A 20,475-nucleotide genomic window follows, 5' to 3' on the forward strand; every position below is an offset into this window, starting at 1 on the left:
GGACGCAAATAGAACCATGAATTATAGACTAAAATGATAGTTGCCCAAGAGAGGGACATTTGCTCCAAACTGAGGTAAAAAAACAAATGCCAACAAATCTTTGCAAAGTTCCCTAGCATGATATAGATCTTTCTAAAGGTGAGTTAGTAGGTCCTAAGAGACCTCAGCAAAGGTTCTTCTCTTCAGAGAATAAGGACTAGAACAGACAGAACATTAGAGACAGAAACATTCTTGCAGAGTTCTGGCTCCTTAGACCTGTACACACTTACTGGAGAGGAGGTGAATGAGAAGAAACAAAAGGGAAAAAAGAGAAACAAATTACAAATTGGTGAGAAAATGTAACTAGGAATCCACATGACCATTGTTTTACAGACTTGCTTTCCCAGATGAAAAATGTATTTCTAGAGCAGAAGGTACACTCACACCAGTGAGTGCTATATGCTAGTCTCAGTTTACTCTCTGCATGCATGCTTGTGCTTGAACCAGTGGGGAGCAAAGACGCAGACAGCTCCTACTCAGCAAGGATCAAACCTGGCACCTGCTAATGGTTACTGTGATTATCCCACCACCACTATAAAGAAATTCAAAAGGAAACATAGAAAACAATTCTTACATTTAAGGGGACTGGAAATGAGGAGGACTTCTGACATGCTGCTCTACACTTTTAAAAAATGGAAGGAAACATGTCAGTTTGGTTTGTATCAAAGAATCAATAGAGGAGAAGAAAGGAGAGATGAAATACTTAGGAGATGGAAGGCACTCTGGTCATGCTTAGAAAAAAAGAAAGCAAGCAAGCCATGAAACCATTATTGGAGAAAAGGAAGCCATATTAGAAGCAGTTAGAAGAAGGGATACTGTAAAAATAGAAGCAATGACAAATGAGGGGAAGTATGAGAAAATAGTAAGGAAACTAAGGAAACTAAATATCTATGAAAGTTTTACTAGATAAAACAAAGAATAGAATACTCTTAAAGTATAGAACTGGAAAAATGACCAACAAAAAATCTCTAAACCAAATCAAATAAGATTCAAAAGGCATAATAGAAGGAAATTTTCTTAGGAAAAACGAAGTTCTGGGTCCATAAATGAAAATAGCATCACAGTTTTTCATTAGAAAAAAATAGTTTCAGAATAATCAGTATAAGGATGTATTCTGGTGAAGGTTTTGGACTATGGGAATTAGAAAGAAATCTTAGGGTATGGAGACAAAAAGTATTAAATCACCTGCAAGATATAAAAATCAGGCTGGCCTGACTATCTCACAGCAGCACTCACTCCCAGAGGGCACAGAAGCAACAGCTATTGATTTTAAAGGAAAAACAAAAAAGACTTATATACCCATCCTGGGGTAAGTCAACTTTAAAGATGCAGTGAAAAATTATTCTAAAAAATAAATATTTGGAAAAGCCTAGGATATCAATAAATGAGTGAATGAAGATACAGAACTTTTAGGGAAACTGGAAAGTAGAAGGATGGTCAGCGAGACTTGGCCCCATCTCAATTCAGAAGAAACCAAATGAGCCACACCAGGAATTATGATTATAAAAGAGATAGCAAATGTTATAAACATTTATAATTCCAATCTAATAATAGACCAAACATAACGTGGTTGTGATGGGAATGGGAAAAATACAGTATGTTAGCCAATTTCTTCATCTCCCACAAAAAGTCATCAATGATTTCTTATTGAAGCTATCTCTGTGTATTAACATTGATAATACAGTGATACCTTGATTACCAAATGGCTCCAAGTGCAAACTTTCCACTACTTGAACAGCAAAGTTCAAAAAAAAAATCTGCTCAGTGTTTGTAACTTTGCTCCATAGTTAACCAAAAATCCAACTTGAAAAAATAAGTAAGGGCTGAGAGTGAGTCACGCATTCTGTCTCAGCGCAAACACAAAGGGGTGACGCTTTGGTCTAAGTGCTGCTCTTGTCCAGACAACATACTGTAGTGCTTGTGTTAATGCACTGCAATATTTGTCATTGCACTTTTTCTTTTTGGTGCTTTATTTACATAAAATATCATAACCATGGCTCCAAAGAAAGTTAGTGATACCACCAGTAAAGCTAAGAAGAAAACTGTGAGAACCACGATAGAGTTAAAGAAATCATTGTGAAATTGTTAAAGTACTGGAAAAATGAAATTACAAGTGTAAATTTTGGGCCTCAGAACCACTTATTTGGTTTTCCATTACTTCTTTTGGGAAAAATGTCCTCAGTTCTCCAACTTTTTGGTGTTTGAACACGAATTTGGAATGAATTGGGTTCTACAACCAAGAAATCACTGTATTTGCATTATGAGAAATGAAGAAAAGTAGTTGCGGAAGTATATATGTAGTATGATCCTAATTACAAATCTTTGCGGGGAGAGAAGCAGTGTAGTATTAGCAAGAAAAGAGACCTGCTAACACTTATAAACAGTGTGAAATTCCTACAGTTCTTCTATAATTAATATCAAGAAATTCACATTTTGAAGCCAGGCGTGGCAGTGCTTGGTTACGGTGCTATAAGCCTGGGAGGCTGAGACAAGAGGATTGCAAGATTGAGTCTATCCTGGAGAATTTAACAATTTAACAAGAACTGGTCTGAAAAAGAGTGGTGGGGTGCTGGGGATGTAACTCAGTGTGAAGGTCCTGGGTTCCCAGCATCTAAATAAATAAATATTCATCTTTTGAATGAATAAACATATCTACTATACTTAGTCAACATGTTGATCTGATAATTTATTATGTTCCTGAAAACATTCCCTTTTTTGGTTTTAATTCAAGGCAACATATGAAGGCTTTTATTGATTTTCCTCAAGCTCCTTTAATTTTTCAATATAGTCTCAGCAAACGCATTTACCTCATCAGTGAGTCCATGGGTCCACCGAATGACTGTGTTTTAAATTGCACACATGCTCTCTCAGTCCTGCAAATCTCTTAAGCAATATCTTTAGAGTGTCTACACATCAGCTACTGGACTGAAAGACTGAAACTTGAAATAGTAAGTAGAGTGAACGGATTTACCAGGGAAACCAAAACACCTATTTAAATTAATCAACAATAATCATTTTAAGTTTAAATACTGTGGGCTATCATCTATCTTACAATTATTGTGGACTGTGGGAAAGACCACAGAGCTAAGTGTTTGTGGTGTAATTACGGCTATCTGTGGGCAGTTCCAAAGTCCCTACACTCAGCCCTCTTGAACCCGCCAAGCCTTCAGCTGTCTCTAGTGTGTCTTCTTGTGTTTATTTCAAAGAGTGGCATGACAGGAAAGGACATGGGGTTCAGGAGGACCTGCTAGAAAAGAGAAGGGTGATACTATTTTTGATTGAGCAATTCAGATAGCAGCCACCTTGCTTGAAGACATTGAATGTAAAATCAAATTTACATTCCTCACCAGATGTTGTGCTTGTTGCCTGTTATGTATGCAGTATAGATTATATTAAGATGTCAGGATTGCCAGGTTTGCAGGTTTTAATTCCAAGAAAACAAGAAAACTTCAACAGAGGGCTCCATAAAACGTTTGAGCATTAATTAATCAGAAAGCTGATTTTAAGTGCCCTTTCAAAAGAGACTGGTCCTAGTACATTTTTTTCCTAAAAGAAATATTGAAATAGGGTTATTTAGGGGTAAAACTAAATTATCTTAAAGTCAGAGCAAGTTCACTGCTATTTTAAAGTAACTGCAATCTAGCTCCATTGTTTATTTAATAAGGACTCTTATAATACTTACTAAAATAAATGTCAGTACTGTAATAGAAGTATCTCATTTTAAAGAGTAAACATGAAGTCTAATTGGGGTTATTTGTAACTCAACTAATTATCCAAGTGAACAAGAAAAATGCAACTTTAAAAAACTCCTATGGAAAATCTTGCAGCGAATCAGAAATTTATTCTTTCACGTTCATGTTCTGGAAAATTGAATTCTCAGTTGGGCAATTTGCCTAAAAAGGCAACAGTTCTCTTTAACAATTAGAGTTATTCACAAACATTTAACCTTCTAGGGCCTGAGACATATATTTTAATTATTTTTCACAACTGTACTTTTATTATATACTTATTTTCTGATTTTAGGGGTTAAAAATGCAACCTCATTTGGAGGACTGCCAAATAAACTTTGTAACACAAACATCTGCAGTTGAGTGGTGAGGTTTTTCACATCTAACTTCTTTTTTAATGCCTAATGAAAAATATCATCATGTGATTAAAGAAAATTAAAATAATGTATTGATCAGAAATGATTACTGTCACTATTGGTGCTGGTTTATCAACATCATAATTATGTGTGTGTATGAGTGTATCTGTCTGTATCATCTTATCTAGTCATGTTGCCTGTAGAATTTTCTTTTTAACATTATATTACAAAGGCTGGAGATTTAGCTCAGTGGTTTTGCCGCCTGCCTCACAAGCACAACATCCCGAGTTCGATCCCCGGTACAAAAAAACCAAAAAAACCCATTATATTACAAAGTTCTTGGGGGAATCTCGTCTTTTTAAATTCAAATCATCATATTCTGTTCTATTTTGAGAGACTTTACCATATTTATTATGTAACTATACATTAACTATTGAAAATTATAAAATTCCAGACAGTATAAGGTCTTTTAATGATTTTTCAGTTCCCTCTATTTGATGTGTTTTTAAAAAATTTTTTAAATTTATATATTAATAGGTACATTTTAGGTATACAATACATTTACATTTATCATTGGGCATTTGTACCTGAACATGATGTATCTTAGTTCTTATTTTTTTCCCCCATTACCTATGAGCCCTTCACCCCCTCCACTCTTCCCTATTTACATAGACTTTGTTTCCATTTTTTTCTTTCTCATAATTTTTCCTTTCCCTTCTTTCCTTTCTCCTTCCCCTCCCACCACCCCTACACCTTTGGACCTTTTCCTATTTCAAATTATCAATTATTCATTTTAATCATTTTCATCCTTCTTTACACTTTCAGTTTCTCACACTAGAGAAACTATTCAGTATTTACACATTATTTGGTGTTGAAGTATGCCCAAGGTCATTGAGACCTTCTGATATATATTCTCCATTAAAAGCATCTATATTCCTTCAAAACGAAGCCCACTCTACATACTGCCCCTTCAATATGCAGCCCCCAGAATTACCTTTATTAGGTAATTCAATACATTCAAGACACAGCTCACAGTATACCTCCTCTTGGTTTTCCTGAACTTCCTTCCCACATTGAAAACTTTTGTTCTTTCCTTTGGACTTTCAGAGTGCTTTACTCCTGTGTTATAGCACCTAAGTACTTACTGAGCATTTCACAAAAAATTGTTGAATTAAAGGATGCGTGGATGGATGGTGTCAACCAGAGTTTCATCTACTGCCAAGAGGGCAGTCCTAAAGGACTGGTTTGGGTGTCACCTCCCTGGGTTTGTAAAACTAACACAATTCATTTATCTTAATTGTTTATCAGATTTATAAAACTGAGAGTACAAAGGTAGCCTACACATAAAGTGTTTCATCTGCTGACTTTAAATCTTTGTGAACGTTAAGCTGCATAGAAATTATATAATAACAGCCACAATTAATGTATTAAGATTTTAGGTGACATTTATTTTCCATTTGAAAATCTAATTTCTGGAATACTAAATGACTATATAGAGAGGAAAATAAAAAAAGAAAGAAATATCGTAAAGGCCAAAAAAAAAAGAGTTAGATTAAGGTATCTGATCAACAGATCTTGCCATTTATTGAGACAAGCAGTACAAAATGTGATTTTATTTTATCTACCTTTTTTTTTTTGCCTTGGGATGGATTCTAATTCAAGCTATGATGCTGGCTCCTTGTGAAAGCTTTCTGTTTTAGTTTTTTCCTTGCTATGCTCTAAAACATCACTGAATATGACAGAAGATACACTCCCAATTCTCTTGAAAGTTTTGATATGAAGAAGTATGCAACAAGCTTATTTTCATTTCACTTCTGCAAATTGTTTGCTTACTGGGATGAATAAACTATTAAAAATTATTTTCAACTGCACAAAATTTGCCATCCAAAGTTGTGTGAATTGGTACTGCTCAATTGCTGTAGTTTAGTTTTCTCCTTAGTTAAAATGAGGATTTTAAACTAAATCATACTCAAGTGTTAAGATCCTATGGTATTCTGTTTCCATGTGAACAATTCCTTGGCTATGTCTTTATATATTTTTTTAAACTTACAATTTAAGAGCATACATGATTGAGACAATTACTAAATATTTAGAAATATTCTTACCGCAAATAAAAAGATAATGCATAGTGAAAGTACTGAGTCGGCTAACCTAAATCTGGAAATTCAAGATAAAATATACTGGATCAAAAGGTTTTAAAACTGTGTTGATAATAGAATTAAAAATGGGTATGAAAGAAATCTGAAATATATTCAGAAACCCAAGTCACTTTACAGTGCTCCTCTGATAAGTGCTCAATAAGTGGCAACTAATGTAACTTTTCTCTTTACCTTTTATTGTCACTAATTTTGAGGGGCTGCTCTCTCCACAAGGGACTATTGTAAGGGATGATGAGCATCTATTAATATCTTCATTCACTCATTTGATTTATTAAACACCTAGTAAAATCAATATCTAGCACTGGGCTAGATGTTGAAGATATAATGGCAAACTAGACAGCATGGTTTCTGCCATCACTTAGTTTTCAAGCTTTCCTCTGTAAAGTATTCGAAACTAGAATGGAATAGAAGACATTTGTTCTCTATTCAAGAAAGAATACAAATTGCCATCCTGAACTTGCTATAAACATATAAGTTATATGGCTATTTCTTCTAGCCACTAATCTTAATATCTCAAGCTTTTTTCCTCATAAAAATAAATCCTGAAGAACAATTATTCTTCAATAAAAATGGACAAAATATGAGTACATATAACAACATATTCTGTGTGAAAGAAGTTAAATACAAAACATTGCATATATGATTATATTTATATGAAATTTTATATTGGGCAAGATTATAGTGACAGAGAAAAGACTAGCGGTCCCCAATGGCTGGGAGTCAGAGAATGGAGAACTGTGAAAGGGCACAAGGGATCCGTTCAGTACCTTGACTGTGGTGGTAGTTACATGATTATGCAACTGCCAAACTTCCTCAAAGTGAATGATTACAAAGGAGAAGGCTGGCCACTTGTAAACGGTACCTCAATAAAGCTAAAATCATACATTTTTTGTTACCATCTCCAAAAAATATTCAAGAGTAAGAATTGATACTAAACCACAGAAAAAAAAGATCCTACTTATTCCTATAGGTTTTCTAACTCTATTCCCAAAGAAAGATATATATCTAAACTTTGCTTTTCACATCCCCATACACAAAATACTTCAAAGTAATAATATTCTAATTATAACATGTCCTTGGCTTTATAAAAAATGAGAATGAGAAATTACTAAAAAGAACGTTACTCATTTTTTAGTGATATTATCACTAAAGGTAAAGTCCATTAAGTTCTTTAAAGTGTCCTATATAAAAACTTAAATAAAATATTTTTATAACTTAATATTATAAAGTTTGTTAACAAATAATGTTTATTCTTTCACTAGTTTTGAAAATTTTGCTTCCAGGAATCTCAGAGAGAAATATAATACTCAATTTCACCCTGATTTATATTAGCCTTGATTTTTTTCTCATTTTTTTAATTGAGGAGGCATCATTGAGTTTTTAAACATTTTATCTAGTTTAGAAATACATCTGTAAAGAATCACATAGAAATCCATAGACACTTGGACAATGACAGCTATGAAACTCTTTTTCCTTAAAGTATAATTCTTCAGGAAAGAATCTCTTGACTCAATTACACCTGAATGATAGTCCAACATTACTGAAGAGTAAAGGAATTAAAAATTATAAGTCAAAAATGAGAAGAGTTGGGGACAGCTGCCCCTAGATTTGGTTAATTTAAAAACAGCAAAGTTTCATTAAGGAGCAAGCTTGGGTATGGGGGATCCATTACATAGAGCCTGTTGGGTCTGAAGCTACAGCCAACACACTTCTGCCCTAGATACTTTCCATGTTGGATGGCCCCATGTCTGGAGCAACACCTTGTTAGTGGGATTCACTCTAATGATGAATTATACTAGTGCATCAAGAGAACAACAGGTCACACTGGTGATGTAACTTAATGAGGATGATAGCTCATTCTGATTATGCTCCCATGAAAAGGCAGGCTCTGTTTTCAGAACTCATCTACAAGCTGATTCTGCTTAATTACAGGATATAGCATACACTAATAGTAATGTCAAGATATTCTTTGGCACTAAGTTTTGGCATGGATCAAAATATGATTTACTTCAGGCACTTAGAAATGTTCATACAGGATGCACAACCTCTAGATAAGAAGCAAGACACCTTGAAATCCACTAGATTTTTAGGCTGGCAAAACAAACACATTTGCACTGTGAGTTGGAGTGCTTGTATCAATCAAGTTCTCCTAGAAGCTCTCCTTTATGTCTGGCTAAAAGAGTTTATTATACAAGTTGTACTTTTACAATAACAGATGGCTTTTGTATGGATTAGATTTGACAATAAACCCAGCAACATTTTAGTTTTGTGCAGAATTTTGACAGCTCTGGTATCAATATAGGACAGCAAGAAAAACATGATGATGAGGAAGAAGGGGATTATTTATGAATCTTGTAATAATAATCATACCATTTAAAAATTGCCTATTTCGTGTCAGGGAAGGTACTAGACTAGACACCCTGAGTTTTTGAAAAGCTATTTGGTAATGATTATACAAAGCCTATGTAAGATACAAATCCACCTTACTAGCACTCAGTTATGAACTAAGGTAGAACAAGGCCAAAGCTGGTTCTCCCAAAGTGGGAAAACCATGACAAGTGTATTTTCCCTTTTACCTTGAGTAGTAGGAAGCTTAGAAAAATTCATGCTCAGAATCAGTCGTTCCTACTGATTTCTCTTGTATTCATTATCCGGCAGCTGTTCACAATACTCATTTAGTTTCATTTATATCCTGTATCATAAGGCATTTCATTACTTTTGGAAGTGGAGTGCAAATTACAACTAAAAAAATAGATGTGCAAAGCTGCTTAGTGTTTTTAGGGGGAAGGCTTAAAAATAAAACTAGAAGAATAATGTCTCACATTACCCACTGGTTTACACTTAGCAAGTGCTATTTGTTCATCCCACTTGACCTACACCAGTGACCCCATTAGATAGCCAAGTCCATGAATGACCATTTCCACCTAATAGATGACTTTCCCAATATCACATAAAGAATTTGTGGTTGAATTAGCTTTTGAGCCTTTGTCTTGTAACCCTAAGATCAGTTAGGTTCTCTTTCCTTTACATAATGCTTTCTCACAATAAAATAACAATATTAATCAAATGACTTTCAATAACCGCTAAATATTGGTTAAAATAACAGCAGAGTTATTGCAAGAAAAATTCTTATGCACAGAAAATTTATTCTGTTTTTCCAAACTAAAGAAGACTTTCTGTTAGTTGGTGCCTGCTGATCTATACAGGCAGGAAAATACAGCTGTCAAATTGACTGGTTCGGTTAGAGTCGGTGGTGACAGAGGCCAGTGGCAGCTCATCTTCAATGACCACAAGTGAGGATCATATCAAACACACTAAGTAGTGGATTTCTCCTTATGTAAGATGATAAAAATGCATTCTTTTAAGATAATTCTGTATCCCTATTCAATAATTGTAGAAAGAATGAATTCAAGTCAACATTTTTCTGATTTTATTCAAAGCGTAATCATATAGTTTTATTATGAGGGATGTATATGTGCCATATTATGAAGATTTACTTCTACTTTGTTTTCCAGATTATTTTCCCCATATCAAGGATCACATTTAACTCTCTGTGTGGATCTAAAACCCATTTTGGAACACAGGAGCTTGCATTCTGCAACTTTTCAGGAGTGCGGTTCTTTAACAAATCTAATGGGGCTTCCCAAAGCCTTGAAGTTATGGTTCATGATCCAACATAATTATCCAGAAAACATCATTTTTGAAAAAACAGTGAGGAACTGCTTTGAGATTCTGATTACATGGCTTTTGCACATAAGGAATAGGGGATAGTAAGAGATGCATTAGGTTTTATAAAACAAATCTTTAACTTTAAACCTCAAAAAATACATTGAAATTACTTTGAATTGTGAAAATTTGAGATAGCTGTGGCCCAAGTCCAACTCAGAGCTGTTAAATGGTTATTTACCAGCTCTCTTCTATAATCTCTTTTTCTTAAGAGTAGACACAAAATGACAAGATGGAAGCTTAGACTTCCTTAGACCTTACCATAAGATGATGTATGGATGGGTACACTTCAATATTCTAACCTAGAGTCAATTCTTTTATTAATTTCCTTTCAAGAGAGATCATTAAAAATTGACTTAATGGGAAACTTCAGGTACCATAACATACTCAGTAAATTTTATATATATAAATTTTTTCTTCCATTTAATTATGAACAGTTTGGCTCCCTACTAATGAGGACACAGGGCTTGACATATAGTAGGTGCTGAATGCAACTGTAGAATAAATGGACCCTTACAAGATGGACTGAATGAAAGAGAAAGTGACAGGCTTTTAGAGTCTACACTAGTTAGAAGTCCAAGTGCAGAGGCCAAGAGACATCTCACCAGGAAAGCAAAGGTTGAGTGAAGGTTGGAACTCACACTGCCATGAGGAAAGTAGAAGCCTAGGTGGGGAGCACAAAAACTGCAGGAAACACTGCCAAATCCTCCTCAACTGGGTAATTAAAGGTCATACAGTCTGGGTAAACCACTGGTTAGGTCTGTCTGACTGCATCTAGTTTCATCTATAGTTTTCCCAGAGAGAGGAATGTCTTCCTCTTCAGAAGTCACTGACAACTTCTATGGGTATTAATGTTTTACACTGATACTTTTTCCCAAGCAGAGAAGGAACAAGTTGGAAAAACAGCAGCATGCTGGATATTTAAAGGGGTCATGAGGGGTGACAGAGAAAGTCACATAACGGGTGGAATATGTAACTATGTGTTGGGGTGCAAGGCTGAAACTCTACATGGCATTTCGGAAACAGTTCCAGGGAAAACCAGCCTCCTGAAGGCCAGAGTCCTTTAAATTAATAGAAGTGGGGGTGATTCTCATCTGGCTGAGAAGCCTGTGGTGCTGTAACTAAGGCCATCCTTTTCGAAAGTTGGAGAAGCTGGTTCGTGTTATAATAAAAGGCTTCTAGGAAATACCAGTTAACTTTCTCAGAAAAGAAAGGGAATGAAAATAAACTATACTGACTGGCATTAATGAAAACTTCCTTTAGATTAATATAAGAAAGAGTATGACCAAAAAAAGTGAGAACCACATGCATTTACAGGATTAAATCTTTGGACATGTTGCCTAGTGGATGACCTCTTTCTGAAAGCACTTCCATTTCTCCTACATGCCCATATGAGCTAGGTCTAGTGCTTACTGTTTCTAGGCCTCAGCACATATCCCTAGAGTGTTGCAAGGGGAGGTCAAGAAAGAGAAGGAACCCATACCAGGTATCTACTATTCCAGGTGTCTACTATGCAACAGACAGTGTCCTAGATACTCAGTGCACATTTTCAATTCACACATTACATCAGGCTAAGGCAGATGTTATTACTCCTACTCTTTCAGAGGTAGACATGGAGTCTCTAAAGTTAAGGAAGAGACAGGAAATCTAGTAACTAGTAACTGACCACAAAGATTCAAGATCACAGCTCCTGTCAGTGACTCTGAAATCTGGACTCTGCCCACTATGCGGCCTTGCCTCCCTTGGCCATTAGGTTTCTTCTGTTTTTTCTTCATCATTCCAGGGTAATGACTGTAGAGGGATAATTTTGGCTATTATGCAGCCACAGAACCATTCTCCTAGGAGATCATAATAACTGATAGTTCAGACAGATCAAATATCTTTATGAGTGCCTAATGACAAGAAAAATTAGTTGACCACCTTTTGAGTCGTGTTCTAGAGAACTAATATTTTGTTTTGGTCATTGATAAAATGAAAGATTCAAGCATTTATCCTGCTTTTCTTCTACAAATGTACCACTAGACAATCAAGTAATAGGTGAGGGGAAGTTTTTCTGTGTAAAAATATTCTAACAAATAAATGAAGAATGATAAATTGGAATTGCACCATTTAGCATTAATGAATTAAAGATGTGTGGATTAAACATTAGTGGATACTTCCAAGAATAAAAGACAGTTGGAATACGCTTGTTGGTGAAGAACTCATCACTGCCTAAGACACCATTGTCAGATGGTCAAATCTGAATGTGATTAAGCCTTAGGATCCACCTACCAGTTTGTGGGAAACAGAGAACAACGGAAATGGGACTCTGCTCTGGGAATGCATCAAGTAAAATTTCATATGAGGAAAGCTATAAAGAAAAGATGAGCTGGTTCCTTTTACAGATAACTTGCAATGGAATAAAATAAGAGAAAGAAAAAAATTAAAACAAAATAAAATAAGAGAAAGGAACAAAGCTATAGATTAAAAAAGATATAAATCACATTAAAAATAAAACAGATAATGCTAACTATAGTGTTTGTGAATATATATTTGGGTAATAAAACTATAAAGCAAAGTTTAAAAAGTTACCATATGAGTCAAAACAGTGGCTTCTCATATGGAGGAGAAGGCTGTGCTTAGAGGCCAAAGGAGAGTCCCTGGCTCCTTCCATGGGTGGTGATTATAAAGGTGTTCTGAAAGAGCTAGGTCTCATCCTTGACTGTGAAATGTACTTCTGGGGAGAATTCCTTTTTAAGAGGCATCTTATTTAAAATGAAGGCCCTATAGTTCTTTCTCCATCCATTGTCATTCTCAGTTTGGTTTAACAAATACTAGAGTCTGATACCAGGTATTGGTAAAACATGTCAGGAATTGCTTTCTTAAATCTTAGAGCTCCATTTGTAGGCCATTCCAGGGCACAGTCCTGTATTACTCACTATAAGGCACAGGTGGCCTCTTATTTTTTTTCATTTTTGTACTGCACACCACTGGCCTCTTCTCAATTCAAATTTCCTTTTCACAGAGTGAAAGGTGAGGGGTTGTGATGTGTCAGTCCCAGGGAAAGGCTAGCTTCAAATCAGTACACAGAGGAAAGTCCCCTAGCAGCCCTCAACATGCCCTATGTCTGTCAGTTCCACAAAGACCTGTAGGCCCCTTTTCCCAAGATTAACCTTCCTCCCACTGGAATCCAACCCCAGTTGTGCCCTGTCTGAAATGATGAGCTCACTGTGTGCCACAGCTCTGCTCTCCCTCTCCCTCTCCCCCTTCCCCCTCCCCCTCCTCCATTTTCACAACTATCCAACAGGAAATACTATGGATGGGCCCATACTATGGATGGGCCACAGAGAGTCACCTGAAAATTATTTCAGACCTACTGCTGCCCAGACTTTATTCAAGTGAAAGAGAAACTGAGATACTGACACCTGGCCCAAGGTGATTCTGTATGCAGCCAGGACTGAACTCTACTGGCTAGAATATTTACCAACGTGGGCAAAATTAGATTTGTAATAGTTGTTTTTTTCCTCCTTTCTTTGTGGATTTCAACTGACATGGGTCATGATCACCATTCTCTTCTTTCCTGTTCTTGTGTGTAGTTTACAGGCTCCTCAGAGAAAGCCTGTGTGACTCACCCTGAAGTTAAGAGTTAAGTAGCACAAAGAATGAATAAAAGCATGGCTGGTTCTACTGCTGATAGGTACAGGTTGTGGCCCTACTGCTTGATACCTATATGGCACTGGGAAAGTAGTGAAGTCTCTCTTCACCTCTGTTTTTGCATGTGGGGAATGGAAACTACAATGTTTTCCTTTCAAGGTTACTGTAAAAATGAAAAACAATGGCCAGAAAGAATCTAGCCCATAGTCAGAGCTGGAAGCATGGGAACTTTGAACCTTATAATTCCCTTGGTAATCATGTAGCCTGTGACAATTCCACCCTAGCTCTGAAATCCCTCCAGCGGCATTTCTTAGGGCACTGTCACCATCAGCATTCTTATGGTAGGAAAATTTCTTCCGCAGTCACATGAATTTAATGTGAAAAAGATATGTCTTATACCTATGTCTATATTTTAAGTATATTTAAATGCATACTTACAAAGGAATTGAAATGAATTTTTTAGAAAACAACTGAATGCAGCTATTGCAGATATTGTTTCACTGCATGTGGCTGAAATACTTATTTTGAGGACTTGTATTCCTCAAAATAAGCAAAGAGCTCCCCATTAGCCTGGTTCCTACTGATAGGAAATGTTCCAACACAGCTCATCAGCTTTGCTCATCTGAAACTAATTGAGCAGGGAATTATTTAGAGGGAGATCCTCAGAGTCCACCACCCCTCTAATGAAATTCAGGTACTCAGGGATCAGCTCCTCACAGTTGTCCATGATGAAAACTCTGCGGACGTACAACTTAATGTTTTTCTTCTTTCTGTTTTCAAATAGGTCCAAAGGAGCTCGTCATGGGACGAAAAGCAGAGCTCTGAATTCTAACTGTCCTTCAACGGAAAAATGCTTCACCACCAAGTGATCCCCTAATCGCTGGTCAAGCTCTTATAGAACTCTCCATACTCCTTGTTAGAAATATTGTCAGGGTTTCTGGTCCAAATGGACTTCGTTTTGTTCAGCTCTTCTTGATCAATATACTTTTCTTTAATCTTCTTCTTTTTGTCACCATCCTTCTTTTCTTCTTCTTCATCAGAATCAACATCTTCTATTTCAGGTTTGTCATCAGACTCCTTCTCTTCTTTTTCTTTATCTTCTTCTTTATCTTCCTTTTCTTCAGCTTCATCATCACTCACTTTACCTTGTTCCTTCTCCACAAAGAGAGTAATAGGATAGCCAATAAACTGAGAATGTTTCTTCACAATCTCTTTTATTCTTCTTTCTCCCAAGTACTCAGTCTGGTCTTCTTTCAGATGCAGGATAACCTTTGTTCCTTGGCCCATAGGTTCACCTGTGTCAGTCCTCACTGTGAAGAACCTGCCTGCTGAAGATCACCAGGCCCACTGCTCATCATCATTATGCTTGGCAATCACAGTCACCTTCTCACAACCAAGTATGCAGAGTAGAAACCCACAACAAACTGGCCAATCATGGAGATGTCAGCGCCAGCCTGCAAAGCCTTCATGAAGGTTTTGGTCCCCCACTTAGCAATGGTGCCCAGGTTATTGATCATTTCAGCCTTGGTCATTCTGATCCCAGTATCCACGATGGTGTGGGTGTGAACTTGCTTGTCTGGAATAAGATTAATGTGCATTTCCTTGCCAGAATCCAGTTTACTGGGATCTGTCAGGCTTTCATACCTAATTTTGTCCAGAGCATCTGACAAATTTGAAATTAGCTCCCCCAGGAAGATCTCTTTGTTCAAGTAGAAAGTGTTGATGATCAGTGACATCAACTGGGCAATTTCTGCCTGGAAGGTGAATGTCTCCACCTCCTCCTCCTCCATGGGCTGTCCTGTTTCTGGGTCTCCTCTGGCATCTTGGCTAAGTGACGCAGGATATGAAATGAAGCAGCTCTGAGATGCTGAAGCAACTCTTCCCAGGAAATGTGGCAACAGAGCAAAATTTTGAAAGTCATCAGAAAGAATTTGGTCAAAAAGTGCTTAGAATTGTTCACTGAACTGGCAGAAAATAAGGAGAACTATAAGAAGTTCTATGAGCAGTTTTCTAAGAATATAAAACTTGGATACATGAAGATTCTCAGAATCAGAAGAAGCTTTCAGAGCTGTTACACTACTACACATCTGCTTCTGGGGACAAGATGTTTCTCTGAAGGAGTATTGCACCAGGATGAAGGAGAACCAGAAGCACATCTATTACATCACAGGTGAAACTAAGGAGCAAGTAGCTAACTCTGCCTTCATGGAACGCCTTCGGAAGCATGGCTTAGAAGTGATCCATATGATTGAGCCCATCAACGAGTACTGTATCCAGCAGCTGAAGGAGTTTGAGGGGGGAGGCTTTAGGGTCTGTCACAAAAGAGGGCTTGGAACTTTCAGAAGATGAAGAGGAGAAAAAGAAACAGAAAGAGAAAAAGACAAAATTTGAAAACCTCTGCAAGATCATGAAAGACATCTTGGAGAAAAAGGTTGAAAAGGTGGTTGTGTCAAATCGATTGGTGACGTCCCCGTGCTGTATTGTCACAAGCAAGTATGGCTGGACAGCAAACATGGAGAGAATCATGAAAGTTCAAGCCCTAAGAGACAACTCAACAATGGGTTACATGACAGCAAAGAAGCACCTGGAGATCAACCCTGACCACTCCATCACTGAGACCTTGAGGCAAAAGGCAGAGGCTGACAAGAACAAGTCTGTGAAGGATCTGGTCATCTTGCTGTATGAAACTGCGCTCCTGTCCTCTGACTTCAGTCTGGAGGACCCCCCAGATACACGCCAACAGAATCTACAGGATGATCAAGCTGGGGCTCACTATTGATGAGGATGACCCCACTGGTGATGAAACCACAGCTGCTGTCACTGAAGAGATGCCGCCCCTCAAAGGAGACGACAACACTTCACGTGTGGACGAAGTTGACTACGCTCTGTCCAAAGAACCACTCAGATTGTGCTCAGTACTTTGCCTTCATTCCCACTGATAATATATTTTCGAGGATTTTTCTGTTAACATTTAAGTCTGTATAGCATGACAACCGCTTAAGGGGAAAATAAGATTTCTTTCTTTTAAGTGATACTGTAATACTTTAGGCACGAAAGCAGAGCTAGCAATGCTTTTTCACCTTGGTTTGTTTTAACAGATTGAGATGTAACTTACTGTCAACTCTGTGAGGTCTAAAGTGTGTAGTTATCAAGATGGATTCCTTAGTAGATCAAATCTTCTGTCTGAAGTGTTGAGCTCTCTTGATGTTTAAAGGAATATTTGTTACAATAGCTTGAGTTTTCCTCTTGTTAGGATCTACTTTTTAAAACTTTTCCCCCTGTAGTTTCAATTCTGCATGTCCTAGGCTTCTAGAAATAAGTTAAACTGAAACAACTTGATGGTAGAAACTCCACAGGGCTTGTTTTCCAAAGAAAAGTATTTGGAGAAATAAACTAAGCTTCCTAGGAATACCGCAATGCTGTTTGAAGGATAATTTGAAACAAAGCCTGTGAATGGGGATGGAGTGCCCAGGTCCTTTGCTTTAAGAGGTGACAAATACAGATAACTTTAAAAAGTGAAAAAACCAAAACAACAAAAAAACTAATTGAGGCTTTGACTTTGAAGTCAACAAGAGCCCTGCCAGAATGAAGAGCAAGAAAGCCAAGAAGCCAAGAAAAGGGCCATCAGAGAACTGGCTCCTGTGAGTCATGGCACGTGCCTTCAGGCTAGGGTTCCAAACTTCTGAACTTTTGCTTTGCAGGGAGAACTCACACTTTACATTTGGCTTCAAAACTGCCATCACCAAGCCATCCTGATTATGAAACTAGAATCAATATATGGTAGTTTCACAGAAATATATGAAAATGCTCTATATGTACCGATTTGGTAAGTTGGTTCCTCTGGATTGTTAGTCACAATTTTTACTAGCATTTCTGTGTTTTGACAAGTCAACAGTGTGTCTAGATATACAATATTCTTTCATTTATTCACAGATGAAAGAATGTATCATACTGGATAATGATCTGCAAAAATGACTTTTCCAGATAAGCTTAACATGTGTAAGGGTCCAGACTTTAAAAATGATTGCTAGTTACTGAAGAGTCTTCCCTTCCATGTTAACTAGAAGCTATGGAAGACAATCTGACATCTTGATGAAACAAACTGATCACGGTCAAAGTTAGTTGTTGCTACTATGCCATGGTTTGGCAGTGGCCTGTGCTAAATGGTCTCTTGTTCTTTTTTTTTTTTTTTTTGGTACTGGGGATGAAACTTAGGTCCTTGCGCTTGTGCAGCAGGCGGCGAAACCACTGAGCTAAATCCCCGGCCCAATAATTCCTTCTAAATAGAATGGTTATGACAATTTTTTCTTATTCTTTACAGCAGAAATAACTCATTTTTTACAAGTATTTTAACACCTTATATCTTTTTTTTTTTTTTTGGTACCAGGGATCAAACTCAGGACCTTGCGCTTGCGAGGCAGGCTGCGGAACCACTGAGCTAAATCCCCAGCTGGCCTCTTGTTCTTTATGTACTGTTCTAGTTCTCATGGCTTTAGTCACTGGCATATCTGCCATCCACAAGATTGCCTTCCAGTCTATTGTTTAAAATCTGCTGTGAGTTTCAGGAATAGGGAGAAACCATTAAGCTGAACATACGCATACCTTATGACTTGGCACTTTCACTTCTAAGATATATTCTCTGTAGTAATGTGTATTTATCATCGCCTTAAACATGTACCAGGATGGTCATGGTAGTCTTATTGTTTATAGTCTCAAACTGGAAACTAGTTCCTATTAACAAGAGAACGGATAAATAAAATGTATTATATTTGTTCAATGGGATACTACAGAGAAACGAAAAAGTACAAGCTCCAGCTACGTGTGACAATAGGGATGAATCTCACAATTATAACATTGAACCAAAGAAGTTAGATTCAAAAGACCCAGAATGGGAGTAGAAGAAGAAGCCACCAAATCTGTGTTGTCAGGAGGCATCAGAGCAGAGACTCCTGAAGATCTGTGATGAAAGGGAAAGAAAAGGTGCACAGCATGCTTTGACTACAATTTTTTAAAAGCTGCAGTGAGCAAAGAAGTAATGCAAAGAATGGTATTTAAATTAAGAGTGTGTCGGGCCGGGCGTTTAGCTCAATGGTTCTGGCACCTGCCTCATAAGTGCAAGGTCCCGAGTTCGATCCCTGGTACAAAAATAAATAAATGAAATAAATAAATAAATAAATAAATAAATAAATAAATAAATAAAGAGCGTGTGAATGCTGAGAATAGCCTGAGACAGTCTGAGTAGGTCTGAGAAAATCACAAGAGCAGTAGGTGTCACAGTGCTCCTTTACTTCCTTTCTCAGGTCTAGTTTAGGTTCCCTAGTAAATGAACTCTGGTAATTAACATTTTTGCTTTACATAGCTTTACTTGATGTTTCTCAAGTCAAATTACTTCAGTCTTTCAGTTCACGGGGAAATGAACTTCCAGATAACAATCATAGGTTTTAATATATTTCTACTTCCACATTCATAAAAAAGTAGGAAATAAAATAACTGGCACATTCATGGAAACAGAGCCAGACTCAGATATAATTTATCAAATTATATCTATCGGATCTATTAAATCTATCAGATGATATAAAGATTTGGGAACATAATGGTATGGATAGTGCACTGTCTCATAATTAAATGCATATGCCTTTATATAACATAGGCAATATAAAAGAGCAAGTTCTTGGAATTACTGATGCGCAATATAGCATAAACATCTATATTATTCACTTATTCCTGCATTGAGTTTATTTACTTAGGTAATTTTTTTTTCATTTTCCTCTCAGTTTCATTCTAGTAATTGGAAAATAAGAGACAGAATTTAGGTTACCTTTTTAATCATTTTCCATTATAGGTTGTATTGTCCATTAGTATTTGACAAAGTCATTTCAACTTATTGGAAGAAAATGATAACACTTACCACTCCTTCCAGCCCAAGCCAATACATAGAAATAATTGACAAAACAAACGTAATTTAAATAGGAAAACTTTTCTATTTTCCTTCAGGTAGATCTTGTGGTCTTGGCAAAATGGTATATTTTAAGTAGAGAAATAAAATGTATATATGAGAATGGGAGAGGAATAAAGAAAAAACATAATTTGTAATTTTTAAAATCATGAGCCTGAAGATTCATGGGCCAAACCTGGCTCAGTAACTATTTTTAGAAATAAAGTATAATTGGAACACAGCCCAACTCATTCATTTACATATTATTTATGATGGCTTTTGCTGCAACAACAGAGTTGAATAGTTCTAAGAGATATCATGTTACTCTACCAAACACAAAACTATTATCTAATTCTTTATAGAAAGTTTATCAATTTATGATTTAAATGACAAAACTTTCATTTAGATTTCAAATTTCAGATTTTAACCACAAGGAGATGAACTGGGCAATCAGATTAGACCCGTGATGGTGAATCTTTTAGAGCTTTCAATGATAGAAATAGTCCTCTGTAGCTTGCATGACATAAGTTTGCCACCATTGGTGACGCTGAAATTCTCATGTTTTGAGGAAATTCATATATTGTTACTATATGTTACTGATCATTATTAACAAATTTCTGCTAGTCCACAACACTTCTGTGATATATGCAAAATATACTACATGTAGGGCACTATGTCTTCTAATGCTTTTGAGATTAATCTTTAAAGCTGTATAACACATATTGTAAAAATTATTTGTTATATCTTTGTAAAAATAACTCAAATCTATGCTAACTAAGAAAGTTTATAAAAATTTCCTCTCTGATGAGCACTCACCTGCTTGTCAGGCAGATTTAGGATCCTGTTCTACTTCACATTCCTGCCACTTTGAAATACAGTAATATAATCAAGTGTGTTGG

At 36.5% G+C, this 20,475-nt stretch overlaps 1 protein-coding gene and 1 pseudogene across 2 annotated transcripts in view; both read right to left on the reverse strand.

Annotated features, from left to right (window-relative positions):
• Rarb (retinoic acid receptor beta) overlaps window positions 1-20,475 on the reverse strand; it is a 784,358-nt gene that overhangs the window by 346,253 nt on the left and 417,630 nt on the right. The gene's annotated exons all lie outside the window — the stretch shown is intronic.
• Window positions 13,370-19,965, reverse strand: LOC147826420 (heat shock protein HSP 90-alpha pseudogene; annotated as a pseudogene).

Source organism: Heterocephalus glaber, unplaced genomic scaffold (assembly GCF_053883595.1).
Source record: "Heterocephalus glaber isolate CG9 unplaced genomic scaffold, H.glaber_assembly_v1.0 deba00001472, whole genome shotgun sequence".
Taxonomy (NCBI): Eukaryota; Metazoa; Chordata; class Mammalia; order Rodentia; family Bathyergidae; genus Heterocephalus; species Heterocephalus glaber.